Genomic DNA, 27,355 nt, shown 5'->3' with positions numbered 1-27,355 from the left:
TCTTATTTTTCTTTGAAGTCAATCTCAGACTCTAGAAATGAACTCCATGTTTTTTAACCCAATGAACCAGAATATTTAGAAAGATTTCAAGAGATCATCTCCTTTCTAAAAGTTTTAAGTATATACATTTAATAATAAGCTTTTCCTCATGGAGCTGTTTCCCCCCCAGATTCAGCGTTAATCTGACAACTGCTTTTCAGTCTCTTCCACCAGAAGTAGACTGGTAACTGTAGTAATGGGGCAATTATGAATGAGGCCATGACAGACAGTTAGGACAATGGTCGGCATATCACGCAGCAGGGATTGGCAAACTTTTTTTTTCCGCAAAGGGCCAGATAGTAAACATTTCAGGCTTTGAGGGCCATACTTTTTCTGTTGTTATTACTCAACTCTGCCATTGCAGCTTGAACGTAGACACAGACAATAAGTGAACAGATATGGCTATACTCCAGTTAAACTTTATTTACAGGAATTAGAAGTAGGCTGAATTGCTACTATAACTGCTGTTATAAAGGCTTGATAAATCTTATTATAATTGTAACAGGATAAACACTATACTACTCTGACTTACCATGGCACAGTACTAACCAACTCATAGAAGATTCATGTATGAAAAGTTTCCTTAGAAGTATTTTTTAAAGATTTTATTGATTTATTTTAGAGAGATGGGGAAGGGAGGGGAAAGGAGAGGGAGTGAAACGTCAGTGTGTGGTTGCCTCTAGCTCACCCCATGCTGGGGATATGGCCTGCAACCCAGGCATGTGCCCTGACTGGGAATCAAACCGGCGATGCTTTGGTTCACAGACCTGCACTCAATCCGCTGAACTACACCAGCCAGAGCAGAAGCATTTTGTAGACAGCCTGTTTGACCAAGGAGTGGCTCTGACCACCAGAAATGGGGCAGGCGGCAGCGACTTACATCAGGACCAGCAGAAACACTGCCTGCATGTCCTGTTCCCAGATATCAGCAGTGAAACCGCAGAGGGAGCAACGAAACTGCGTGATGACACAAGTAGGAGGTGACACTGAAACACCCAGGAGCAGAGCTGAGTGATGTGGACCCCAGCCCGCAGGGTCCGTGTGTTGTGGCTGCGACGGACAAATACACTCGGACAACAGAAGTCTTGTGGAGAAAAAGGGACAGCATGGCCACTCTCTGAGAGGGAGAGAGGGCCCCGACCCCCTGCCTGGACAGGCTTTTATTGCCTTTCTGGGTACATTACATCGAAGATGGTCCTCATTTACTATGCACAGTTTTGCTGTAGGTGATTACATTTTACAGATAACAAAGGAAAGAATGTTGCTAATTACTTCAGAGAGAAGGATGTTACAGATCAAGGGGAAAAGTGGTTGAACTGGTTACACTCCATACTTGGAAGGTTTAACATAGATTTTAGGAAGTTGTGCCCTGACTGGGAATCAAATCGGGGATGCTTTGGTTCACAGACCTGCACTCAATCCGCTGAACTACACCAGCCAGAGCAGTAAACATTTTCTGCCTCAATCCAGGGTAAGAGAGTTTTAGCAAAAGCAAGTCTCACAGCAGTCTAGGTACAGTGCAGGCCTGATTCCCCTTGGGAGGACCTATCTGTGGGCATGGGTCCTGTGTGCTGGACCTTGCTCCCCACTGGCCTTTCCGAGTTGGGGCTGGGCTACATTTCCCATGCCACGAGGAATGGTCCCCTGAAGCTGAGAAACTGCACATCACCAAAAATTCCTTAGTTCCCCTCTTCCCATGGTCCTCCTACGTAAACTAGCCAGGGCACCTGAGATGCCGAGATGGGCTCTGAGATGAGAGTTGGCTGTCTTCCAGGTGGCTGGCACCTGGATAAAACCACTTTCCTTTACATCAGCGCCTGCCTTTCAACTATTGGCTCTCCAAGCAGCGGGCAATCAGACTTGCATTCGGTTGCATTAGTATTGATATAATGGCTTGCAAATAATATTTAAGAATTAGCAATATAATCAGTTGTTAATCAAGAACCAAGTATATATGTCATCTGAAGTTTTTTTCCAAAGGCCTCTACTGACAGGAGCAATGAAAGAAATCTTGCATTTCAATGCTAATGTCATTTCAGTGGGCTTGAAGGAAAAAGCTTCCATGGATAGAGCTTGCCATTTTACTGGTGCAGGCTTTTGGAGGAGAAATGGCCAAAGCGAAGAAAAATGCCAGCAGAGGCTCTGCAGGAGCATGAGCAGGAATTTGCCCAAATCTTTTAACCCCTGACCTTTTCTGTCTCTTTGAAAGGCTTACAGTAGTGTTTACCTCCCAAAGCTCAGTGCATGTTTCGTAACCTGATGTTTATCATGTTGCTCAGTGTCTACTGACATTGAATTTCTTGTGCCCTTCTTGGACCTCAGTTTCAAGAAAATGTTAGCGTGTCCTAACTGGTGCTGCTTTTTATCAGATGACAAATACTCATATGGGTTAGCTTTTCGCCTTGGTTGTCTGCAAAGGCAGAACTAAATACAAGGCTCAATCACATAATGCTTTTCCTCTACTTAGGAAATGACACTCTTCTTCCTCGATTCTTGTTCTTCCAAAGTGTCAATGACTGTCTTAAATGTTACATACAGGTATCTTTCATGGTGAATACTTTCAATTGCTTCTTAGACCTAGCCGAATTATAAACCAAACATTATAAATACAGTTAACCCAATCACATTTACAAGGAGTGCTGTCCTCCTAAAGTAATATGTATCTGATTATAAATAAAACAAACTGCTTGGTACTTTATCACCATTAGTGATTTTTGTAACTGAGTATATTGTGGGGCAAGATTATGATCTTTAGCTCCAGAGTCAGGCACGTCTGAGTTCCAGTCCCACCTCCATCATAAGAGCAGCTGTATGGTCTTGTGCGTGTCACCTAATTGCTCTGAGTCTCAGTTTCTTTTCTGCTAAATGGGTACAATAGCTGTACCCATCTCCCGGAACTGTTGTGAGAATGAAATAACACATATGATGTGCACAGAGCACAGTGTCTGGTCTAGAGAAGGACTAAATATGTGGTAGACAGCCATTGTGGAATACTTATTTTTGTTTTATAGCAGTGTTTCAGTGTGTGAGAAAAAGATAAGAAATGTGAGAAAAGATTAAAAAAACAAGCTGTACTTAGTTTTCAGTATGAGGCCCTGAAAGTCCATCTGAGTATTGACATACTTTTAAAGTCTATTTTCATTTTCTTTTTCCAATACTTTTGAGTGATTCCCCACTAAGCAAATGGAGCATGACCTAATGTCTGAAAACTTTGTCACCAAACAGGGTTGGATAGACTGTTCAGAATATTGCACAGAAGTTTAAATATTTATCCATAACTTAAAGTTTTCATTGATTTAAACTGTGGGGCCTGCTGTTCATTCTGTGGAATTCTGCTGTTTTCCACACAGCTTTCCTACATCAGGGCTGGTGACACTATTTAGACATGGTATTTTGTCCTTTTTGGAGAGTCTAGTGAACTTGAGGGAAGAGTGAAATGGCGAAGATATTTCATGACATTGTTTTGGTTTTATACATAACCCTAATTCTGCTAATTTTCCACAATCACCTCTCTTCCTCTTTTCCTCTCAACTCTAAAACTTAGAGTATAGATTTAATGTTTTTCTTTTTGATTTTTTTCCTTTAAGAGGTAATTAATTGATGATAAGGCCAAAGCTGTCAGATTAGTACCATTGATATTAGAATAAAACAGCTAAAGCCACGGCTAGAAGCCCCAGGATTAGCAATAGGAAGGAAGCTGGGAAATGAGATGTCGGGTCCAGAGCACGCGTCTTTAAAGGCTTCAGTACCCTTCATTCCTGGGAGAGGATGGCACTCCTGGCTCCTTTCCATCACCCAGGCCCCACCAGGCGATACTGATGGGAGTTGCAGGGTCCAAAATAGGTCTGACAGCCAGTTCAGGATCTCTGAACAGGAGAGAGAGGAGGTCTGGCTTTGCACCTATCTCTGCGAGAGCTCATCCAAGTAGTCGATGTAGTTGGCCTGCAAAATCTGGCTCTGGGTCTCTCCAAACCTTGGTGAAGGAAATAAGAAGGGCAAATTCATGAGGTATTCTGAGTTATGCAAGAGCATTAGGCATTCAACAGCTATTGAAAGAGTGAAGTAGTGAACAAACAAATCAATGAATTTTTAGTGACTCTCCTCTGGTGAATGTTGGCTTACCCCATCAGGAGTCCTATGTTTCAGATTGACTGTAGGCTGTCAAATAAATAGTCATGAATACATGGGAGTCCTAGGAATGCGACAGCATTTGCAACTGCAGTCATTATCGGCTTAGTAAAGCAAGGTAGCAGCCAGTCAGGATTGCTGCCAAGATTCATGAGATAAAACAGATGCAAGCCTACCCCAGTGTCTTGCCCAGAGGAGACACTTAAAATTAGCTTGTTAAATTACCAAAGTGTCTGGTACTTTGGCTGGCATGTGGTACTCAGTAAATGTCAGAAGAGTGAGAATTTGAACATGAGCTAACCCCCTCATGGGATGAAGTCTCTAAGTCAACTTTCCAATGGGATGTGGTTCCAGTTTTTTAAATATTTGTATTTAAATGATATTTTATAGATTAGGCTATTATAGTTGTCCCAGTTATTCCCCCTTTGCCCCCACCATCCAGACCTGTCACTCCCTTAGTCCATTGTCCATGTCCATGGGTCATGCACATATGCTTTTGCTATTGTATTCTCTATGTTGTACTTTACATCCCCATGACTATTCTATAACGACCAATTTGTACTTAATCCCTTCACCTTTTTCACCTATCCTCTTTACCCCCTCCCATCTGGCAACCATCAAAATGTTTTCTATATCTATGATTCTGTTTTTGTTCTGCTTGTTTATTTTATTTATACATTCAACTGATAAATATGTATTTATTGCCATTTTATTATTTATATTTTTGACCATCTTCATAAATAAGACCCTTTGACATTTCATATAATATTGGTTTGGTGAACTCCTGTAGATGGTTTCTTGTCTGGGAAGCTCTTTATCTGTCCTTCAATTCCAAATGATAGCTTTGCTGGGTGGTAGAGTAAGTCTGCTTTTCATCACTCTGAATATTTCTTGCCAGTCCCTTGTGTTCTGCAAAGTTTCTTTTAGGAAATCAACTGATCGTCTTATGGGAGCTCTCTTGTAAGTAACTGCTTTTCTCTTGCTGCTTTTAAGATTCTTTCTGTATTTAACCTTGGACATTTTAATTATTATGTGTCTTGGTATGGCCCTCTTTGAGTTCACCTTGTTTGGGGGCTCTCTGTGTTTCCTGCACTTGTATGTCTGTTTCCTTCACCAAGTTCAGGAAGTTTTCTGCCATTATTTTTTTCAAGTAGGTTTTCAGTTTCTTGCTCTCTCTTCTTTCAGCATCCCTATGATGTGAATGTTTTGCTCTTGAAGTCCCAGAGGCTTCTTACACTATCTTCATTTTGTGAATCATTTTTCTTCTTGCTGTTCTGTTCTGGCTGGGTGGTTTTTGCTTCCTTATGTTCCAAATTGCTGATCTGATTCTCAGTTTTATCCACTCTACTGTTGATTCCTTGTAAATTGTTATTAATTTCAGTTAGTGTATCCTGCATTTCTGACTGGTTCTTTTTTATGGTTTCCATGTCTTTTTTTATTCAGTTGAAGTTCTCTCTGAGTTCATCTAACCTTCCCCTAAGTTCATTGAGCATCCTTATAACCAACCAGTATTTTGAACCCTGCATCTAGTAGATTGCTTGTCTCCATTTTGTGTAGTTCTTTTTCTGGAGTTTTGATCTCTTCTTTCATTTGGGCCATGTTTCTTTGTTTCTTCATTTTGGCAGCCTCTCTGTGCTTGTTCCTATGTGTTAGTAGAGTGGCCTAAGGAGTAGGCCACCTACAGGAGTAGGTGTCCTATAGGGTCCAGTGGCACAGCCTCCCCTATCCAAGCTGGGTATTTGAGTTGTGCTCACTGTGTGGGCTGTGTACACCCTCCTGTTGTAGTTGAGACTTGATTGCCATTGGAAGGTCAATGGGAAGGATTTACCCAGGCTGATCAGCTTCAAGGACTGGCTGTGACCACTGACTATGAAATTCCAACCACTGTGGAGGACCAGCTATGTAGGGGCCCACTCCACAGAGCAGGACTTACTTCAGCAAGGCTCTGGTGCCCACCGAGTCCACCCCTTGAGTGTATTGCTTGTGGAGATGGTTAGGTGGTTGTGCTCTTAATGTGGCTGGTAGCTGTTCAGTGGGTGGCCAGTCTCTGGGCCTCCTCGAATGTACAGGCCATCTGTGGTTGGCCGCTGTGTGTTTTCTGTCTGGGGCCACCTGGAATAAGCTGCAGAGCGATCTGCAGATGACTTCCTTGTGCTGGGCTTGGGTGTACCCAAGTGAGGCAAGCTGTGAACCGAGGCTGGCTGCTTCTAATTCTGGGGCTGGGACCACTTATTGAGAGGCATGGGGCTTGTTGAGGCCAAATGCTGTGTCTGAGAGAATTTAGGAAAATATGAAGCATGAGCCAAGGGAAGTCATTTATATGGAAAAGCCCCTGGAAACAGCTTGGGTGGGCGTAAAATTTGGGTAGGATGGAGCCTCAGGAAATCACTAGGGTGGGCAATCCTTGTGAGTCAGTTTGATGGAGTCTCAGACCATGCTGCCCACCTGCTGGCATTGTGTGGGGGGGAGGGCTCAGAAAAGAAGCAATGGCCTTTGCCAGTACTTCTACCTGGGAGAAAGCTGCCTCCTAGCTCTTGCCCTCGTGCCAGACAATTAATTGCCTTCCCCTGTCTCTGATGTCTTTCAAGCTGCTGCCCCATGCTGGAGCCCAGAAAGAGAGTCTGAGTAAGTCCATGTGTGGAATCTTAAAGAGGAACTGCCTAGGACTTCGGCAGTTTCTGTATTTCACAACCTTGATCCCCACTGGCTTTTACAGCTGGAAGGTATGGGGACTATTATTCCTGGCACTGGACCCCTGGGCTGGTGGTCCTGGTGTGGGGCTGGGACCCCTCAATTAAAAGTTATCTCTCCCAAATTTTATCCACCACACTTTGGTGTGGGACCAGCCCATTCCGCATCTCCACCCCTCCTACCTGTCTCAGTGTGGTTATTTCTTTAATTCTGTGGTTGTAGGATTTCCACTCAGCTCGATTTCTGTCAGTTCTGAATAGTGGTGGTTATGCAGTTTAGCTGTAGTTTTGATGTGGTTTGCAAGGAGGCAAGCCCTCGGCACTCAATCTTGATTGAACTGTCTTCCACTTTGGTCACAAAGCAGAAGTCATTGACTTTTATGTTGTACATCCTCTTTCTGATTTACTTGGACAGGAGGTCCCTCAGCTAACTTTCCAGAGACAGGCTACTGTCACTGCCGTTAACTGCCATCCCGTTCCCCATCTCACAACAGAGTGTGGGTGGCCTGAGAAAACAGGGAGTTTAACATGGGCATCATACAAAATGTAAATGAAGTTCCGTCAAGGGAAAAATGTTCTGGTTCGGTAACATTTCTGTCTTTCAGCAGTTGGTTATTAAACTACTGTGTATAAGAATCACTTAGGAAGGATATAGAAATACGAATGTCCAGTCTCATCCAGAAATTTGGATTTGGTTGGTGTGAGCTGTGCCCTTGGAATGTGCATCTTTCAACAAGTGGCTGGGTAGTTCTCACAGGTGGGTAGAGCACTATACTTTGAGAAACACTGATCTAGGTAAAGATTGAGAAAACGTTCTTACAGGTCAATTCTTTTTTTGTTCCACTTGATAATGTCTTCCATCATAGTCTTCTCTGAGGGCAAGGTACACAAGCCTAGAATATAAAAGGCTGGTCTGAGTAGTGGGTTTGATTCAGTATCATCACTTTATCCAGTGGCTGATTCATACAATTAGACTCTCACCATTAACCATGTTATACCAGTCAGGGCTGTTGCTGTTGAACTCCAGGGTACACAATAACCCATTGTGTTCTATGTGAAGCTACCCTTTGGACACAGGCTATAGCATGAACTTGGAGGTGGGGAGGGGAAAGTTTGAGGCTGGAGAGAGAACATGAACCTGAGGAGTTGGAACTATGCCAGTAGCTTGAGCTGTGTTGTGAAGATGATGGGAAGCCATGGGAGGTTTTCAGTAGGAGATGACAAGATTAGACTTGCCTTAGAAAAATGGGCTCTAGGGAGGTGAGCATAACGACAGCAAGACCAGTTAAGAGGATGCTGAAGTAGCCCTGGCTGGTGTGGCTCAGTGCATTGAGCATCAGCCTGGAAACCAAAGGGTTGCCAGTTGGATTACCAATCAGGGCACATGCCTGCATTGAGGGCCAGGTCCCCAGCAGGGGGCACTCGAGAGGCAACCACACTCTGATGTTTCTCTCCTTCCCTTCCCCTCTCTAAGAATAAATACAATCTTAAGAAAAGAGGCTGCTGAAGTAAACTTGGTGAGAGAGAGAGGGGTGCAAGCTAAGGTAGGGCAGTGGGGTCTGGAGAAACAGATGGGTGCAAGCGTTATCAGTGTGAGCTATGATTCCGTGCATCCACTGTGTCCCTTGAGCTTCAGATGTGAAAAATGGCCATTTACCCTGGATGTGAATAGTCATCTGACATCTCAGATTCAACAAGTCCAAAACTGAGCTCATCCCTGAAGCTGCTTCCTGTCTGTTCCCCTGCGCAGCCCCTCTCCGTTCATGAAAGTGCTGCCCACACCCAGTTTCTGTGGCCAGAGATTGGCAGGTCGTCATGCTCTACTTCCCTCTGATCTCCCCTTTGAGCCAGTCATTGCGCCCTGCTGATTTCCCACACTCGTGTGCTCTCCTCCGCCCTGTCCACCTGGCTCAGGCTGCAGCACATTTACTGTAGACTGTTGGAGGTGCCTTCTCACTGGTCTCTGAGATGCCATTATTTTCTCTTTGGCAGTCTACATACATACCTTTTGCCATGTATAGTGTGCACCTACATTTTTGTGCACATTATACATGAGATTATTATACCCATGGTAAGTAATTGTACCCATGTATAATGTGCATCCTTATTTTTCCCTGAAAATTTGGGGCAAAAAAGTGCATGTTATACACAGCAAAATATGGTATCTTCCCCACGAATGATGAAATAATGTGTCAAAATTGTCATTCTGGTGTCAGTTCCTTGCTTATAACCTTTCACTGGATACCCTGACTGAAGAATTTTCTTTAAAAAACCCCCAGCAAATTACCTTATTGTTGTTCAGTTACAGTTGTCTGCATTTACCCTTGCCCCTGCTCTCCCCCCTGAAGAACCTTCTAAAAGGGAGATCCTGGGACCTCAGACCAGACCTCATCAAGGTCCTGAGTCCACCAGGTGATTTTTATGTGTGTCCAGGCTTGGGGAGAGCCAGCCTGCATTTTCTGTCCAAGCTTCTTGGCATGCCTTACGTGGTCCCTCTGTCCTGGCTCCTTGTTCTCCAAGGACAGACTCTCCTCTCTGCGGCACGTGCCATGTACTAGCAATGTCAGACAGCTTGTAATTCTCCATAGGCTTCATACCCCTTGTTCAGGCTCCAGCGACTCACTTTTATGCACTTGGGAGGCCCAGTCCTCTAGGAAGTTTTCCTTGGCCACGTGCCCTCCCCTTATTCCACCCTGCTGTTGCTAAGCACCCCTTCTCTCCTTCCCACTCAACTCCATGCATCCCTCCACCAAAGTGGCTGTCTCATTATGTTTTAATCATCTGTTCAAATTTCTGTCTGTTCTGCTGGGATCCATCACAAGGCTAGGGATTCATTGCTTTTGGTTGAGCTGAGTTGACCCTGGGGTCAGGAGGTAATAATAGCCTTCTCACGTGTAGAAAGTGGTACACAGATGCTCAGATAGAAACTTTTCAGTACTTTTGGAACTTTGTAGGGATCTGTGAGATTCAACTGCTTAGATATCAAGAGTTAATTTGGAATGAAGTGTGGAGTAGGCCCTGTATCTATTGATTTGCACTTATTTTGAGGAATTCATAAACATCATATAGGTAAAACCAGGAGTCATAGGTGTTTGCCTGCTTAGTGATTCTTTCTGGATTCAAATAAAGGATAATGTGTGCTTCAGTTTATGCCAATCAAAATTTACGGCTTTCTAATATTTTAAAGGGCAATTGCAAGTATTTGTTATTATCGTGTCTTTGTTACTATGTGACTTCTCCACTAACTTTTTAGGAGAGCAGCCAAGGTTGGCAGCCTTCTTGTCTAAAGTCATTGTTGAGTCAACTCCACCAGGTGTGAAACCCTCACCACTCACTTACCTTTGAAAACTCTTGTTGCCCAGTGAGCTTGAAGTTCAGCAGTTGGCAAAATGGAACCTAGGGGCTCAATGAGACTGATGCAGGCAAGGGTTGACTTCTCCAGGTGAGGAGGGAACATGTAATTAGACAGTGAGACCATACTATTCTTTACTTTAACAAGTGAATCTTCAAGGAAGGGAAAAGAGATGACATGTCCTGCTGCAAAGACAATGACATCAGTGTCCTCTTCCCCCTTCCCATCCTCAAAGGTGGCAGACGTTTCTGTGAGCTCTCTCACTTTTGGTTTCACCCTGATGGCTCCCTAAAGTATATGGTTTGGTAGGTCATCATTTATGACAGATGCTTTCATAAGGTATCTAAAACACACAGAAGAAAACACTGAGAAGGGACATTTAAGGAGGAGTCATGAACCCACTTGATGTTTTGTGGGTTTGGCTCTAAAAATAAAGAGGTTGTTTCAATACCCATAAAACTTTCTAACTTGATTAGTTGGCTTTCCCCCAAATTTACCGTTTGACTTTATTTTCATGTCACATGTCTCTTGCTCCACAAAGGGACAACACGAAGGTGCTGAGTATAAAAGATGTTTCAGAAAAGAAAGCACCTCCGAGGGCTTAGATGGATTGCCAGTGCCTGTGGTCAGTCCCTGCATATGGCCGTGGTGAGAGCCCACCGACATTTCTGCCACTCTTTACTGTTATCTGCCTTCAGTCTTGCTGTTCCACTTAATCTCCATCTGATCATAAACAAGAAAAGGAAAATGTGTTAAATTTTCCATTAGTTTAGATAATTAGTAAGGAATCAGTGTGAAAATTAGTATATAGAATTAAGTTTGGGGACATTTGTTGATGCCAAATACCCATAGAGTCTCTGTATGTGATAGCCTGTATGAGGAAGCAAAGTCTGCTTATATTTCTTAAATTCTCTGTCTTGGAGGTTTAAGAATCATTTGGAAAAAAATACCAGGCAGTACATGCCGCATGTATCAGATCTCAGAATACAGCAGTCACATAGTTCTTGTTGAAAGATTCTAAAGCTCCACTGTTTTTTTTTAAAGGGAAGGAGCTCATTGTCAACTAAAGAAAAACAAACATCTATAATGTTTGCTTGTGTTTATAAGGTCAGTGATGTATAACTTTGAGATGAATAGAGGTTTTTTTTTTTTTGGCAAGGAGACTGAGTGTGTTCTCAAAAGCTGCGCGTGTGGAGAGCCCTTATGCTGTACAGACAGAGTCAGCAAAGCAAGAGTCGTCAGAGGAGAACTGGACGCACACTTCCACCACGATCCTCTGAAAGGAAGGTCATGGTCCTCTAAAACAGCCCTTCTAGTGGTGGACAGCTCTCGGATTAGGACCTCCTTTCCATGACCTTGTTCTTGGAGTAGCTCATCCCATTACTACTTGATCTTCTTAAGTATTTTCCTTTTGGAAGGCATACAGAACACGTCTGGGTTTCCAACTGCAGCACCTGTGACATCTCCACTGTTAGGCTGCAGCTTGAACTAGCACATTAGCATTCGGCCTTTTGTGGAGAGAGGTACCTCTGATGACTGTGCTTGCCAATGAGTATCCCATAAGAAACGCAAAATAACTTCACTTGTTTTGAGGCTCAAGGCCATGATTTTCACGGTTGAGCCACTGATTCATCCATCATTCTGACATCCACTTTAGAACTATTTGCGACAGGACATTTTGGAGCATGGAGCTAAACCGGTGTGGTAGACCATGTCCCAGAGGTAGCCATTGTCATACATACAGCTCACGGCCCAGGAACCTTGCCTGGTGCTGATGGACTCCTGGTAGGCAAAATGGAAGGAATGTGAGGGCACTGTCCCTTTGGGGAGGAACCCCCTATAGGTGATACATCACATGTCTGGCCCCAGAAATTCCTGCATTGCTTTGTCTTAAGGATGCTTGACCTCCAAGTGAAGTAGGTTCCAGTTTTCACTGCAGCAATTTTACATAAAAGAAATATCAGTGGTATTTGTCAGTGGATAGAGGAAGTCTACAACAGTCTTAGGGACTTTCACGAAAACATGAGAAAATCTTTGAGCTTACACTACGGTTTATGGTACTTCTTCCCCCTTCTCACCTTTTCACCTGCCCAAGTTTCTTTTGTATGGAAGGCAAATAATTATAATCCTAGGACATGTGCAATGACAACCTAATGACTACATAGGCACACAATTGTGGGTGTATATTTCTGTAGAGTGGGACTAACCAGGGGAGTCAACTTCCTCTCACACTTAAAAGAAATTTGTTATGTATTATAAGTTAAAATTCCAAACTTATACTGTGATTCCCATTCTTACAAATGCACATCTGAGTCTTCTTTCTAGTGTGTTCTTTACCTTGCTTACTCAGATTTCTCTCATTTTATATATAAGATATATTTAATATATATACACACATTTGTATATACACAAATGTACATTTGTGTATATTTTCTACATATGTATCTGAATATATATCTCTGATCTATCTGATATATATATATTCATATATGTAGTTTACCTTGCTTATTGTTATTCCCCTGTTGCCCAAATGCATATTTGAATTTCTCTCAAAAATTTATCTATCATTCTATGAATTCTGTTGCATAAGGCTGTCCTAGATAAACACCTAACTATGATTCATATGTAAGGAAACCAGTTTACTTAGGAGTTTTAAAATCATCCACTCCAGGCTGAAGGCACCAGAACTTGCTCCCTAGGTTTGAATCCCAGCCACACCACTTACTGGCTGTATTGCCTTGGGCAAGTTATTTCAACCTCTCTGTGCCTTAGTTTCTCTTTCTGCAAAATGGGGGCAATAACAGTACCTGCCTCATGGTATTACTGTGCAGATTAAGTGATATAAATAAAGTACTTAAACTATTGTCTGTTAATTATTATTACTTTGTAAATTTAGGGTGGAGGAGGAAGAGTTTCATAGAATGCCAGACATTAGGCATAAGCCAGTGAAGTAAGAGCTATACTCACCAGTGTTAAATTGTTGATCTGAGTGTGATAACATACTTGTAATCTAGTATTTTCCTGTGGCTGCCCTTATGTTGACTTGACAATACTTTGATTACATATTAGAGGTTATATTTAAATATTTCCATGAGTGTCGTCCTTGCTTCCTTGGCACTGATGAATAGGTGACTTTGACAGGTTCCAATATAAGCCCTTCATTAACCTGCCGAGGGTGAACCATTTTTGTTTATCACATTTGCTAGCTGGTATCTCAAGGCCTCCAAGTGTGAGACTCAGGTCAGGACAGTTTTTCTGGTTGTGGACACGGGCACCATAAGTCCTGTGCAGCCAGAAGGAGCCAGGCGGAGGAAGCTAGCGTACAAGCGGTAGGGCTTCTGGGTCCAGGCCCTGTTGGGAGGGAAGGCTTTGAGGAGAAAGGAACCCTAGCTATTTCCCATCTTCACCTTGGTGTGTTCTTCTGAAAGGGATTTATTTTCTGCTATTCCTAACCATCGCTGTCAACGTTATCAACTGTTGTAAGGCTCGATGCCTTGACAGCTCACTTGTGTCGTTCTTGAGCAGGTGCAGAGATGACGATGGTTGGACGGCCTCTGTGCACACCTAAATGTCTATGATCTTGGCTGGGAGTCTTACTGTCTATTTACTATTTCTTGTCATGATCTCTGGCTAATTGAGGGCTATGTACATTCAAATATAATTCAAATGTGCACTAAATTTCTAAATGGGCCCTCCTACCTTTATATAATACACGAATTGGTCAACTTCTCACTAAGGGCCGTGGGTGGAAACAAGGCCTCTTAGGCTGAATGTCATCTGGTCCAAACTTCGCATTTTTAGACTCAAAGAACTGTATCCCAGAGAAGTGAAGTGAGACAGTCTAGGCTACACAGCTGCTAGAGGCAGAGCTGGGAGGTAAACTCTGGCTTCTTGACACCAGGAATTTTCTGTGATACCTTATGGAGCAACTGAGCACCCAAGCAAGCAAGCAAGCAAGCAACCAATCAACCAACTAATGAGTAATGGAGCCATGAGTATACAGCTCACATTTTCCAGTGTGCCCCACCTGGTTCCTCTCCTCCATGGTACAAGGTAAGCAGAAGGCACTGCACCTGAGCAGCCTTCTTGCTGAGCTCAACGGCAATGTCTGCAGCTGAGTTTCCCAGACCAGTCGCCAGAATGTGCTTCCCCTCAAATTTCTCGGGTTGCTTGTATTGGCAGCTGTGAAAGTACTGGCCTTTGAACCTCTCAATACCTTCAGGAGGAAACAAAGAAGCCTGGTAACTATGTCAAATTAGTTTCAACAAACCAGCTTTTCCTTTCTGTGGTCAGTCATTTGTTTTGCCTCTTCCCCTCTTACTGGTAAGTTCCAATAGCGAGGCTAATTGACAAACTCAAAGTGTAAACCATATGAGAAATGTTAGGTTAAGCATATGGTCCAGGACCAAAAGAGTTTCCAGGAACCTTCCCCACCAGCTCTGTCCATGGGCATGGTCCTGTGGAACCGTCCTCCCTGGGAGGGTGTGGTGGCCGTTGCAAACCATCACTGCTCAGCACTGTGTATCCTCCCATTGACCAGAGGATGAGAAATCTGGGCATTTTTTCATCCTGAGGACACTTGTCTTAAACGAATATGGAAAAGGTGTCACTGAGAGTGAATCTGGCACAAGAGGGGCCTTGTGCAGTGGCCTGGGAGTGTGGGCATGGGTTGAGTGCGATGTGCAATGCTATTTAGGTCTCGTCTGAACCCATTTCAAGCCAGCTAAGGCACAGACTGCTGAGCATGGCCTCTCATTCTTTTCTGGCAGGGAACTGCCTACCAAGGATGTACTGCTTTGTGCGAGAGGCCCACTCAGCAGACTGAGAACTGGAGCAAGACGCAGGGGTGGAAGGTAAGCTCTGGGTAAGGTGTAAAACATGTGTTTATTATTCAAGTGATGACAACATCAGTATTTGTCAAGGACCCTTTGTAAATCCACCTCTGTGCATGTATTAGAGAAGATGTTTGGGAAGCAGTTTGCATGGTGTCTGACATACTGTCCTACTCCAAATGGTACTTGTCCCTATTTCCTATTTTAAAATCAGGGCACTTCATGATGGCAGTGCTGGTCATGATCTCATATGGGTGAAATAATTGATTTTTCATTGATTTTTTTGTTTGTGTAGCTCACTGTCTGGAGGTCTATGAATTTCAAAAGTGTACATAGAAGTCATAGGTGTGTTGCATTTAAGGAACAATGTCTAATGGAAGCAAGCTTTTCTCGTGTTTAGAGGAATGGCATATGCCTCTTGTTTGCAAGTATTTTCAGTCTCTGAGGCTTGCTTTTCAAAGTTTCAGATATTTTTCAGAATGCTGCATTGGTAATGTTTGAGGCTGTTGAACTTTAAAATTGTAAAAGGAATGTTAGTATAAAGCTTATAAAAGTACTGTAACATGTCTCGGCATTTTCAGCTGAGAGGAAAGATTTCTGATTTGTAGTCCATAGTGGTATGTGAGCTAAAGTACTGTGGATTCTTGCTTTTCAAAATGTGGTTTGAGGGCCTGGCTGGTGTAGCTCAGTGGATTGAGCGTGGGCTGCAAAATAAAGGGTCACCAGTTCGATTCCTAGTCAGTGCACATGCCTGGGTTGTGGGCCAGGTCCCCAGTATGGGGCACTTGAGAGGCAACCAGACATTGATATTTCTCTCCTTCTCTTTCTCCTTCTCTTCCCCTCACTCTAAAAATGAATAAATAGAATCTTTAAAAAATAGAAAAATATTGTTTGAGGACTGACCCCTTCAGTATTACTCAGGAGGTTATTAGAAATGCAACAGAGCCATTTACATTTTGAGTTAGCCTTAACATTTTATGGCTTATACCAATGCAGAGACCAATAAACAGAAGTGTGTTTTCCTAACTCCTCCAGGAAACAATTACAGCAGTGAAATAGGAAACAGCAGAAGTAGTCCTCTCGCAACTCTCACATGATCTTTAAAAGAATAGAGAATATAAATTGCATATCATAAGAAGGTAATATATCTATTAAATATAGTGATAACTAAGTGACAAGGACCTATAAAAGCTTTTGGTATAAAGAATCTGTCATTTATAGGAATTTGGGAAAAACTACATCAGGTGGAACTGGACATTGTAATGGTACTTAACAAATACAGATTTCCACCAAAATCAGCTGTTATAAGTTAATATAATATAAACCTGGGACAGAGCTAAAATTACCAAGACACTGATATGTGTTAAAAATGTAAACTCCACTGAGAGCTATTTATTCAGAGGTGTAATTTCAGTTTCCTTAGCACAGTTACTAGTTCTTAGAGTGTAGGTTATTGATACAAATTCAGCATGTTAAGTGAGTTTTTTGTTGCTGATGATTAGTTTTTGAGGAAACACAGGAGAGATAGTTCTAACTGTATTTTAAAGTGATCTGAACATCTTTACCTTGCAAGAGATTGCACCCAGAAAAAAATAATTAGCAAATGTAATTTCCCTGGGCATCTTAGATGAATGGAAAACTGTGAATTTCTTTAGCCTGTTTTCCTGAGAAGTTCTCTTTACATAGAGAAGGTAAGAAGCTGGTCCCTCATTAATAATGAGTTAAGTAAAATTGTTGAGACATGTTTATCTAAAATAATGGAATAGAAGTTTGATATTTTACACACGGGTTTTTTAAGGGCAGTGAGGATAGGGCTCTTTGGTGGTTTAAATGTGAGTTTAAAGGCAGGTTCACCATCAATGTCATCATTCAGGCCTTTATTCTTCACAGGTGGTTTTTCTCTTCTGTCAGTGCATACGATTTATAATGTCAGCACAATGACATTCTCTTTGGGTTTTCTATCATGCCCTTATCTTTCGGCAAAGAATTGGATTGGAATACTTTCTTTTATTCATAATTTCTTTCATTATCAGAGGAACTTCTTATTTAAATGTGATCTGTTCTAATGCAGAGAAAACTATTTCCCCCAAAATGTAATACCTGGAACTGAATGTATTTTAGAAGATCAAACTTCTTGGCAAAGATCCTGAAATACTCCAGGAGCCTCGAATTAGGCAGAAAGTTTGGAAAATCTTCAGGCATTGGAAAGTCACTGAAACGGGACACTTCTTTGCTCATGCTGGTGATGACAGATTGATAGATACTCACTCGCCCATCTTCCACATTTTCCTAAAAGATCAAATAAAAGTGATAGTCATGCATTAAACACATCCCTTGGTCCTACTCTTCTTTTAATCTAACCCCTGGGTGAGGTGGTCCCCTCTGGCGCAGTGCACACGATCGTCACCCTGTGTGGCAGGGCCAACATGGGGCCTTGCAGCGGGGCCCCTGGAGGGGCTATTACCATGTGGGGGCTGGGGAGTGGCGGCCACCCTCCCCTGGCCACGTTTAGTACCGTGGGTCTCTGCTTTCTTAGTGTCAGTCATTGCTACAGCCAGCCCTTCCTGGAATCCCCCTGGGGAGGCTACATCCCCGCTTCCACCACCTTAATGAACCCTGGGACACTGGTCAGAGAACATAATGGAGAATTTCCATTCAGATGAGTCCTTTGGGGGCCAGGGAGTTTTCACAACTTGGTTGGAATTCTCTCCCTTCGCTCTGTTTCTTGGCAATGAACCTTCCTTAAGCAATAAAGGTGAATAGCACCGACACCTGTTGAACCTTACATTTGACTTTAGATGTTACCAAGTATGCTTCAGTGGAACCTCAGAGGTAGCACACACTATGGCTGAGTTTATAATTTCCTCTACAAGAAGTGCTGTGCTTAGTGGTAATGTCTTTTATGTTAAATCACGGTAAGAACCAAGGGTGAGTGATTCAGTGTCCCTGAAATTAGCATGTTATCAAAGGGGCTTTTATAAGAAAATTTAATTAGGCCAACCAAGAAGTCCTTAATAGATACTTCCGCCTTAGCAGAGACTAAGGCAAATCCAGGAAAGTAACAATTGCGGTTATGACTCAGCATTAGTGTGAGGTATAAAGAAATGTAAAGTTAATTAATTTAAATAGATGACTTTATTTTATATAAAGGGCACTATAGTCTCTTCCACAGAGTAGTAAATAAAGGAAAAGAAATATTCAGCTGTAATTGCACGACCACAATAAATCAATTGTGCATGTACCTTTCTCATCCTTATTCCTAGAAAAGTCATTACTTCTATGCCAATCTTTAGATCAAGGCTCCTTAGATTTTTGGCGGCACTGAGAGAGGCTGCCCAGACCAGCAGAAGGAGCCTGGTCTTGGCGCTTAGACACAGCCTTAAATCTGCCGCTTTCAGGCTGTGTGAGCCTGGACTGGATCAGTCCCCTCTGCTGCGGAAGAGGGGTGCGCCAGCTGCCCGGTGGTAGTGTCTGTTGTCACCGAGGAAGCTGTGAGCCTGAGCTGCCCACTGCAGTGTAGGAAAGGCCCTGGGAAAGCTGCGGACACCCCAGGACTGACACAGCTGCACAGTGTCACACCTGAGTTTTCTGGCATTTTCTGTACAAGAAGTTGTATTTGCTTTCTCTTTCTTTTTTAAATCTTCACCTGAGGACATATTTAGTGATTTGAGAGAGATAGAGAAACAGTGATGTGAGAAACATCAATCAATTCCTTCCCGTACACACCCCAGCTAGGGATCAAACCTGCAGCCGCGGTATATGCCCTGACCAGGAATTGAACCTGCAACCTTTTGGTTACAGGATGATGCTTTAACCACCTGAGCTACCAGGCGCCAGTCAGCCAGGGCTGTACTTGATTATTGTTGAACAAACTCAAAAAGGGTCTGGAGGCTTTGCTATAGATGCATGATAAAGACTTTTTCAAGGGTCTCGAGGTTTGCAGATAGGAAACACCGCTAGGCAGTGGCCAGAGAAAGAAGTGGCTGAAGAAGAAGGAAAAGCTGAGATTTCTTATAGTAACAAGTACATTCTTGAGAACAATCAGTCCTGCACTGTTAGCCTCTGGATTGATCCAAGATGGTAAATCTCTAGGTGACAAGTGGTCTGGATACATGAACATTCTTTCCTTAGTCCTTTAGGATCATTTGGAGGCTTAATCTATATGCAGGCACTCATGCAGGATTGGAAAGTTCAAAAGTTTAAGTTCCCAGGCTGGTCCAAGTAAAGTAGAATCCCTTCCTCATTCCTGAACCTACTCGATCCTGGTGATTTAGCAGCTTGGCTGTAGTGAGTCCACTTTATTTCTTCATTCTGTTCCTCAATTTCAAAGAGTGGGATCTTGCCTCTTTTATACATAAAATGCTCTTTATATGTATTGTGTTTCACAGAGATTATTAGTATCCATACAAGTCACCAAAGCTAAAACAGTATTTGCTCCCAGGTTATGTCATTTAGGAGTGATATGTAGAGCCTTGCTGAGTGTTGGTCTAAGTCTGTAAAGACCCTCCTCCCCTCCCTCACACCTTCTTTCTCTCTTCATCTTCCCATCAACCCACCCATTTATCCACCCACCCACCCTCTAAGGCCGACTCAGGCCAGCGATGAGATGCCTTTTTTCATGAGCAATGTGTTTATATTTCCTAGGTTATTTTTGCCAAAAAGCTTGATCTTCTAAAATATATTCAGTTCCAGAATCAAGGCTCAGATGATAACTTTGTTGCAATTTCAAGTGGTTTAGTAAAAACTAGTCAGATTAGGGTATGCCATCTTTCTAGGTGATTAGAGTTTGGTGTGGTGGTGGTGTTACTGTATGCTAAGTATTAGGATGCAATGAGAGTTTGTATTAAAATATGAAGTGGTTTCTTTGTCATACGCAAAGATACACTGATCTGAACTCTGCACAAAGAATAAGTCATGGTACTTCTGTTTTCAATGTTAGCTTCAAATTCTGTAATCCTAGAGTCAAATGGATGGTGTAAACTCTTTGGGGATAGCTCTGTGTGATTGGATACAATATGCTCAGCAAGGCTGGATGTCTGAGTTTCTCATCCAGCCAGGTTCTCAAAATCAGAAATATTTCATAGAGCAAAAAACAAAAGAAAACAAAAACAAAACCACCTTCCCTGTTTTTCCCTCAGGACCTGATGATTTTGCAGGTCAGAGTCAAAGACAAGGGAGTCACGGGGGGTTGACCCCCTAATGCTGTGACCCTCAGTGACAACAGAAATTTAGAAACAAAATAACAACCAGTACTGACAGAAAAGTACTGACAGAAAAACCAGTACTGACAGAAAAACATGTACAGTAAAATGACAGCAAACTCACAACTATTAACAACCACACCCAAAACAAAAATAAAAACAAACTAAGCAAACAACTAGAACAGCAGAAGAACCACAGACATGGAGATAACATGGAGGGTTATCAATAGGGGAGTGAGAGGAAGAGAGAGTGGGGGAAAAGGTACAGAGAATAAGTAGCATAGATAGTAGGTAGAAAATAGACGGGGGGAGGGTAAGAGTAGTGTAGGAAATGTAGAAACTATGACCCATGGACATGAACTAAAGGGGGGGGAATGTGGGTGGGAGAGGGTGTGCAGGGTGGAGGGGAGTGAAGGGAAATGGGGCAACTGTAATAGCATAATCAATAAAATATATTTAAAAATAATTCCAGCATCACACAATTGTCAGGAGGCCTCAAGGAGATGAGATAAAGTGCTCAGCATGATGCTTGGTGTTAGCAAGTGCTCAGTGTTGCTTTGCCTCTCTTGCTATTATTTCTGCCCATTAGAGTGAATCTTACCCATCCAGCCATAGTTTAGACTAAGATGGACTGTTATACTGGAAAAAACTAACATATTAATTTTTTCAAGTGCCAATAAATTGGCTTTAAAATGTGATTGGCTTCTCTGTGAGGTCAATTTTAAGTGATGAGAAGAACTGGTTCTGACGTCTGAGCTGCACACGCATGCCCCCTCCCCCCACATCCCACCCCAATAATGTCAAAGCCAGACCAGCTCTCCTTTGGGGATTTGACTTTTGTAGTTTGTCAGCAATTGATGACATGACAAATCTTTTTCTAATCAGTTTGAGATATTGGATCCCAGGAGTGGCATTTTAAGAAAGAAAATGTTGCTTCACCTTGGAGGTAGACAAAGGAGACTGAGGTGACAAGAAGTTAAAGACTATTACATGAAGATTAATTAAAATAACTGAGGACATCGGTTTGAACTGTGTGGGCTCATTTATACTCTGGTGTTTTTCAATAAATGTGTAAAGTACTGTAAATGTATTTTCTGTTTCTTATGATTTTCTTAGTAGCATTTTCTTTTCTCTAGCTAACTTTATTGTATGTATACAATATGTAATACATAAAACATAGAAAACACATGTTATCTGACTGTATTATTGGCAGTGCTTCTGGTCATGAGTAGACTATTAGTGGGTAAGTTTTGAGGGAATCAGAGTGGATTTTCTACTGCATGGGGATCAGCACCCAAGTCCCCAAGCTATTTATGTAGATATGAAAAGACATTTATATCCAAATGTTTAACCCTCCACCCCTCCAACAAAAGCAATGCATGCTGCTAACTTCCCTGTGAGCTCCAGTCTCAGGGACAGTGAGGGGGGCAGAGGAGGTTAGTGGCTAAAGGAAGACCGTGCTTTCATCCCTCTAGACCTCGGTAAGGTCACGAAGTGCAAGGGCTCAGGGACCCTGCAGACCTTCATGTGTGCTGTTTCCCAGGACCAGCGATGTCCTGTGCAGTGTGTGTCCTAGAGCTCAGTGTCCTTTTCATACGTACACGAGAGTCATCATAGCTCCCGCTTCCTAGAAGTATTGTGAAGAAAAACCAGATGATGCCTGCGATGAGGGCTGTCCATTTTTTGGAAAAAAGTGCTAAAAGTAGGATAATTACCCACCCTCCCCACATTCCAAAGCTGCCGCTTGGAAAAGGTGCTGGAGAACCTTTTGGAAGAATTCAGCACCCTCTTAGCCGGGGCATGAGTCAAGGATTCTTCAGTTGTCTTGACTTGTTACCACTAAGTGTGTTATATAATCATGGAGGATTGTGTGTAAATCTAGAAATTAAACAATAACCTGTTTTCAAAACTGATCCTGGATGGAGGAGCGGAGAAGAGGCCAAGTTGCCCTGGGGGTGGGGATGGAGGTTCCTGCATCCTTTTCAGCACCTCCTCCCTTGGGCAAATCTGTCTCCAGGTCATCACAACCCTCATGTGGCCACATTGGCCTCTGACATTTTGCTGATTGCATGTTTCAGTCTCTAGGGAGATTCGTTGTCTTCTTTGGGTAGAGAGAGTGATTTCCATTTCTGTGCTGAATATAGTTATACGCCAGGTTTGAAATGTGATATTGTTACAGCTTCCATGGGTTTATATACTTAACTATTTTATACCTAATAAAGCTTAATTTACATTTTAATTTAACTTTTTTAATTGACAGGAAGTAGTTTCAAATTTGGAAATTTTAGACATTGGGATAGGATAGCAGTAGAAATATTTTGGGGCAGAGAGAACCTTCCTGGAATTCACCAAATTGTGTTTTTGACAGATCACTCAAAAAAAAAAAAAACCCTTTCGTTCTTCTGCCAAATTGATGACAATTAAGTCAGGGACATTGGCTCTTTGATATTAAATCCCAAATGAGACAATACAACAAAACAATGACAAATTTATTAAATAGAAATTTGTTATAATTTCACTTTCTTTCTTAGCATAAAAATCTACCTGGGGGATAGAATCCCTAATGGAATTTCTACTTGAACTGAGAGTGGACAAAGATAACACATCTTTGGTTAAGACAGGAATGTCTGCTATGATGATTTTAACGAGCAGTTGTTCATAAAATATGAATATAATTCAGCTGTTTGTTCAGTTTTCTCTCTGCAAAGTTATCTGTTACAATAAGGTCTGGCTGTGCTTGGCTCATTGAATAAATAGACTTTTAAATCTTAATATTTGTGCAATTTTTGCCAAACTTGTCCCATCATGGAATCCTTAGGGGACTCTGGTTAAGAATAGATTCTCCTCCTCAGACGATTTTGACTTAGGAAATCTGGGCAAATTCAGTAGTTTAAGAAACCCCTAGGTGTCTTACAATCAGATACCCTTGAGAAACCCAATGTGAAAAAATTCCCTTTGGCATGAAGTTCAGTTTGAATTGGCAACATGCGTGTGCCAGCTGTCACTGCCATCCCCTGCATGGTCTGCTTGTAGGGAGGGTGCTGCGGGCAGTCTATGCTGAAGTGCCCTCCGATTCCCATGCGTTCAGCCCTGGCGCTTCTGCCCGGGCTGGTCCCACCTGTTCTAATCCCTCACTCTGCGTGTCTGACACATAATTCCCAGTTTGTAACCAGAGTTCTGAGCTGAGATTTTGTTTAACCTTTTTAAGCAAGGATGCAAATTGGGGCCTGGTGTGGTGGTTAGTAGGGATTTAGCTGCTTGGGCCTCATAGACCCAGGACTGAGCACCAATTCATCCAGGTGTGTGACTCTGAGTGCATCACTTACCCTCTCTGTTTCTGTTTGCTTGTCTATAAAATATAAACAGTTATCAAAGCTAACATTTATTGTACTCTAGCTTAAGTTTTTAATATGAATTATCTCTCTTACACTTCAAAATAGCACTGAGATATTTCCATTTTTCTGTTACTATCTTCATTATATGGCTGAGAAAACCAGGGCACAGGGAGGTAAATAACTTGCCAAAGATCTCACACCTAGAAGGTGGCAAGGTAATATTTATGCAGACAATTTTAGGAGGAATAGTTATAAATCTTTATAGCTCTGTAATGTATCTTTCTAATTTCTATACAAATTCTGAAGGACAGCTAGCATTGCCAATATTTGGGTTTGGCTAATAGCATGAATTTATACAGAGGATGTATTTAATAATATAGTGAAAGAGTTTCCAAGCAGGTACACTACAGTGTCATCAGTCAGCCAAGCAAACAAAGTTTGTCAGAGAAAAATAAAAGTTAGTAGTAATAAGAACATACTCTCTACAAAATCATTTGCTCAGTGATGGGAAGAGAAGTGGTGTCTTGAAAAGAATTGCTGTCACTTCTCTTTCATAAAATATTCTCTAGACTTCTGGCCAAGATGGAGGCGTAGGTAGACACACTGTGCCTCTTTACACAACCAAAATAAGGACAACAGAAATTTAGAAACAAAATAACAACCAGTACTGACAGAAAAGTGAACTGTATGGAAGTCTGACAACCAAGGAGTTAAAGTACACACATTGATCCAGAATGGTAGGAGGGGTGGAGTTAGGTAGCTGAGCAGAGAGGGGTTGTGGCAAAAAAGAGGGGTGGCTGGACCCCGGGCACACAAAGCAGCAGCAGGCAGATTGTGGGCACACAGGGCAGCAGCTGGTAGACCCAGTAAGGTGGGGGATTGTGGAGAAGCTTGGTGTGCAAGGTGGCTGGCGGAACTGGGCAGTCCCACATTGGCACGCAGACAAACCAGGTGAAACTGGGGAGCGAGACAGACCCCACAACCCAGGGCCCCAGCGCAGGGAAATAAAGCCTCAAAACACCAATTGAAAACACTGTGGGGGTTGAGGTGCCGGGAGAGACTCCCAGCCTCACAGGAGAGTTTGTTGGAGAGACCCACAGGGTCCTAGAACCCAATACACAAGCCCACCCACATGGGAATCAGCACCAGAAAGGCCCAGTGTGCTTGGGGAAAGGGATGAAAGTGACTGAAATCCAGCAGAGAGTGGAGCAAGCACCACTGTTCCCTCTTGGACCCCTGCCCCACATACAGCATCACAACCCGGTGACTGGGTTGTCCTGTCCTGGTGAACACCTAAGGCTTCACCCCTCACTATGTAACAGGTGCATCAAGACAAAAAAATGACCCAAATGGGAGAATAGATCAAAACTCCAGAAAAAATACAACTAAGTGATGAAGAGATAGCCAGCCTATCAGATGCACAGTTCAAAGCACTGGTGATCAGGATGCTCACAGAATTGGTTGAATTTGGCCGCAAATTAGATGAAAAAATGAAGGCCATGCTAAGTGAAATGAAGGAAAATGTACAGGGAACCAATAGTGATGGGAAGGAAACTGGGACTCAAATCAATGGAGTGGACCAGAAGGAAGAAAGAAACAACCAAACAAAAGAATGAAGAAACAGGAATTCAAAAAAAAAAAAATGAGGAGAGGCTTAGGAACTTCCAGGAGGTTCTTTAAATGTTCCATCATCCGAATTATAGGGGTGCCAGAAGGAGACGGGGAAGAGCAACAAGTGGAAAAGTCATTTGAACAAATAATAAAGGAGAACTTCCCCAATCTGGCAGAAGAAATAGACTTCCAGGAAGTCCAGGAAGCTCAGAGAGTCCCAAAGAAGGTGGACCCAAGGAAGAACACACCAAGGCACATCATAATTACATTAGCCAAGACTAAAATGAAGGAGAGAGTCCTAGAAGCAGCAAGAGAAAAGGAGACAGTCACCTACAAAGGAGTTCCCATCAGACTGTCAGCTGGTTTCTCAAAAGAGACCTTGCAGGCAAGAAGGGTCTGGAAAGAAGTATTGCAAGTCATGAAAGGCAAGGACCTACATCTAAGGTTGCTCTATCCAGCAAAGCTTTCATTTAGAGTGGAAGGGCAGGTAAAATGTTTCTCAGATGAGGTCAAGTTAAAGGAGGTCATCATCATCAAGCCCTTATCATGAAATGTTAAAGGGACTTATCTAAGAAAAAGAAGATGTCCTGGCTGGTTTAGCACAGTGTATTGAGTGCAGGCCTATGAACCAAACAACCGTAGTTCGATTCCCAGTCAGGGCACATGCCTGGGTTGTAGGCTAGTTCCCAGCAGGGGATGCACGAGAGGCAACCGTACATTGCTATTTCTCTGCCTCTCCTTCCCTTCCCCTCTAAAGATAAATAAATAAAACTATTAAAAAAAAAGAAGATAAACATGTACAGTAAAATGACAGAAAACTCACAATTATTAACAACCACACCCAAAACAAAAACAAACTAAGCAAACAAGTGGAACAAGAACAGAACCACAGAAATGGAGATCACATGGAGGGTTATCAACAGGGGGTGGGAGGAGGAGAGAGGGGGAAAAGGTACAGAGAATAAGTAGCATAGATGGTAGGTAGAAAACAGGGGGAGGGCAAGAATAGTATGGGAAATGTAGAAGCTAAGGAATTTATAGGTATGATTTAGTTCATGGACATGAACTTAAGGCAAGGAAGTGGGTGGAAGAGGGTGTGCAGGGTAGAGGGGAGCAAAAGGGGGGAAATGGGACAACTGTAATAGCATAACCAATAAAGTATATTTAAAATAATAAAAAATAAGTAAAATAATACACTCTAATATTAGTATATTGCTTTGAGAATGACAAAAATAATGAGCTGCAAGACAGAGCCTGGGGGAGGGCTTCTGGATGCTCCCGGCTTTACCATCTGGGTTAGAACAGGACGACCTGGGAGACGTGTCCCACTCTAGTGCTTGGCCCCTGCCTGGCTGCAAGGAGTACATGTGATCGGACTGGCGCAGGGAACCCGTCAGTCCAGCCTTGCTGTAGCTGTGACTCACCCTGCAAGAGCAGCACAACCTCTGCAGAAACGAGAGGAGTTCATGTACTTGGAACCTCCGCAGTCCTCCGATGTCTTCGGTCCTCTCAAAGAAGGTGGGCACGAGTCCCTCACCCACACAGCACTTCAGGGAGATTGGGCCACTGACCCCAGCTCCAATCACTGCCACTCTTTGCCATGGTTCCGCGTCATGGAGTTGATCCATCAGTGCTGCTACAGTGGGGCAAAAGGAAGGGAAGATGGTATGGTGTGCCCGAGTATTGGGCTCTGAAGGGCAGTGGTAATTTAATAACCAGCTGGAATGGAATAAAATGCCTTAGTAGTCAATTTCCAAAGTGTCATGGGCTTTACTGCAAGCCATGTTGACAGAATCTTGGTTTAACAGTTAAAATGCAACCCATTTCGCAAAGCCAAGTGATCAACGACATAGTTCTAGGGAGATGAGCCAAATTCACAGTTACTTTCCCCAGAGTTGAGAGTTTCAGAGTTGAGAGCTGAGCTTTTCCTTGTCAGCCTCCTCCTACCTTTGTTGAGGCCTTTTGGTGCAGTCTGTGTGCCACAGCCGTGTGCTTTGTGGGTTGTGTGCTTGGAGGCAGTCGGAAAGGTTTTGAGTGTTGGAGGAGGCAGTGAGTAAAAGGCGGAGCTTCTCCAGCCTTCTGTCAGCTGAAGCTCCAGGGACTGTGGTCGTTAGGAAGTCAAGCGAGGAGCCTGTGTTTGGAGGTCCAGGTGGTGGTGCAGTGCCTT

At 42.9% G+C, this 27,355-nt stretch overlaps 1 pseudogene; it reads right to left on the bottom strand.

The window, feature by feature from the left end:
* Nucleotides 1-3,662: 3,662 nt before the first annotated feature.
* Nucleotides 3,663-26,816, bottom strand: LOC118979059 (dimethylaniline monooxygenase [N-oxide-forming] 2-like; annotated as a pseudogene).
* Nucleotides 26,817-27,355: the final 539 nt, after the last annotated feature.

The sequence above is a fragment of the Sturnira hondurensis genome, unplaced genomic scaffold, assembly GCF_014824575.4.
Source record: "Sturnira hondurensis isolate 20B ecotype Veracruz unplaced genomic scaffold, ASM1482457v3 Scaffold0022215, whole genome shotgun sequence".
NCBI lineage: Eukaryota > Metazoa > Chordata > Mammalia > Chiroptera > Phyllostomidae > Sturnira > Sturnira hondurensis.
The sequence above is the reverse complement of the archived record's forward strand: the minus strand, read 5'-3'. Positions and strand labels throughout refer to the sequence as shown.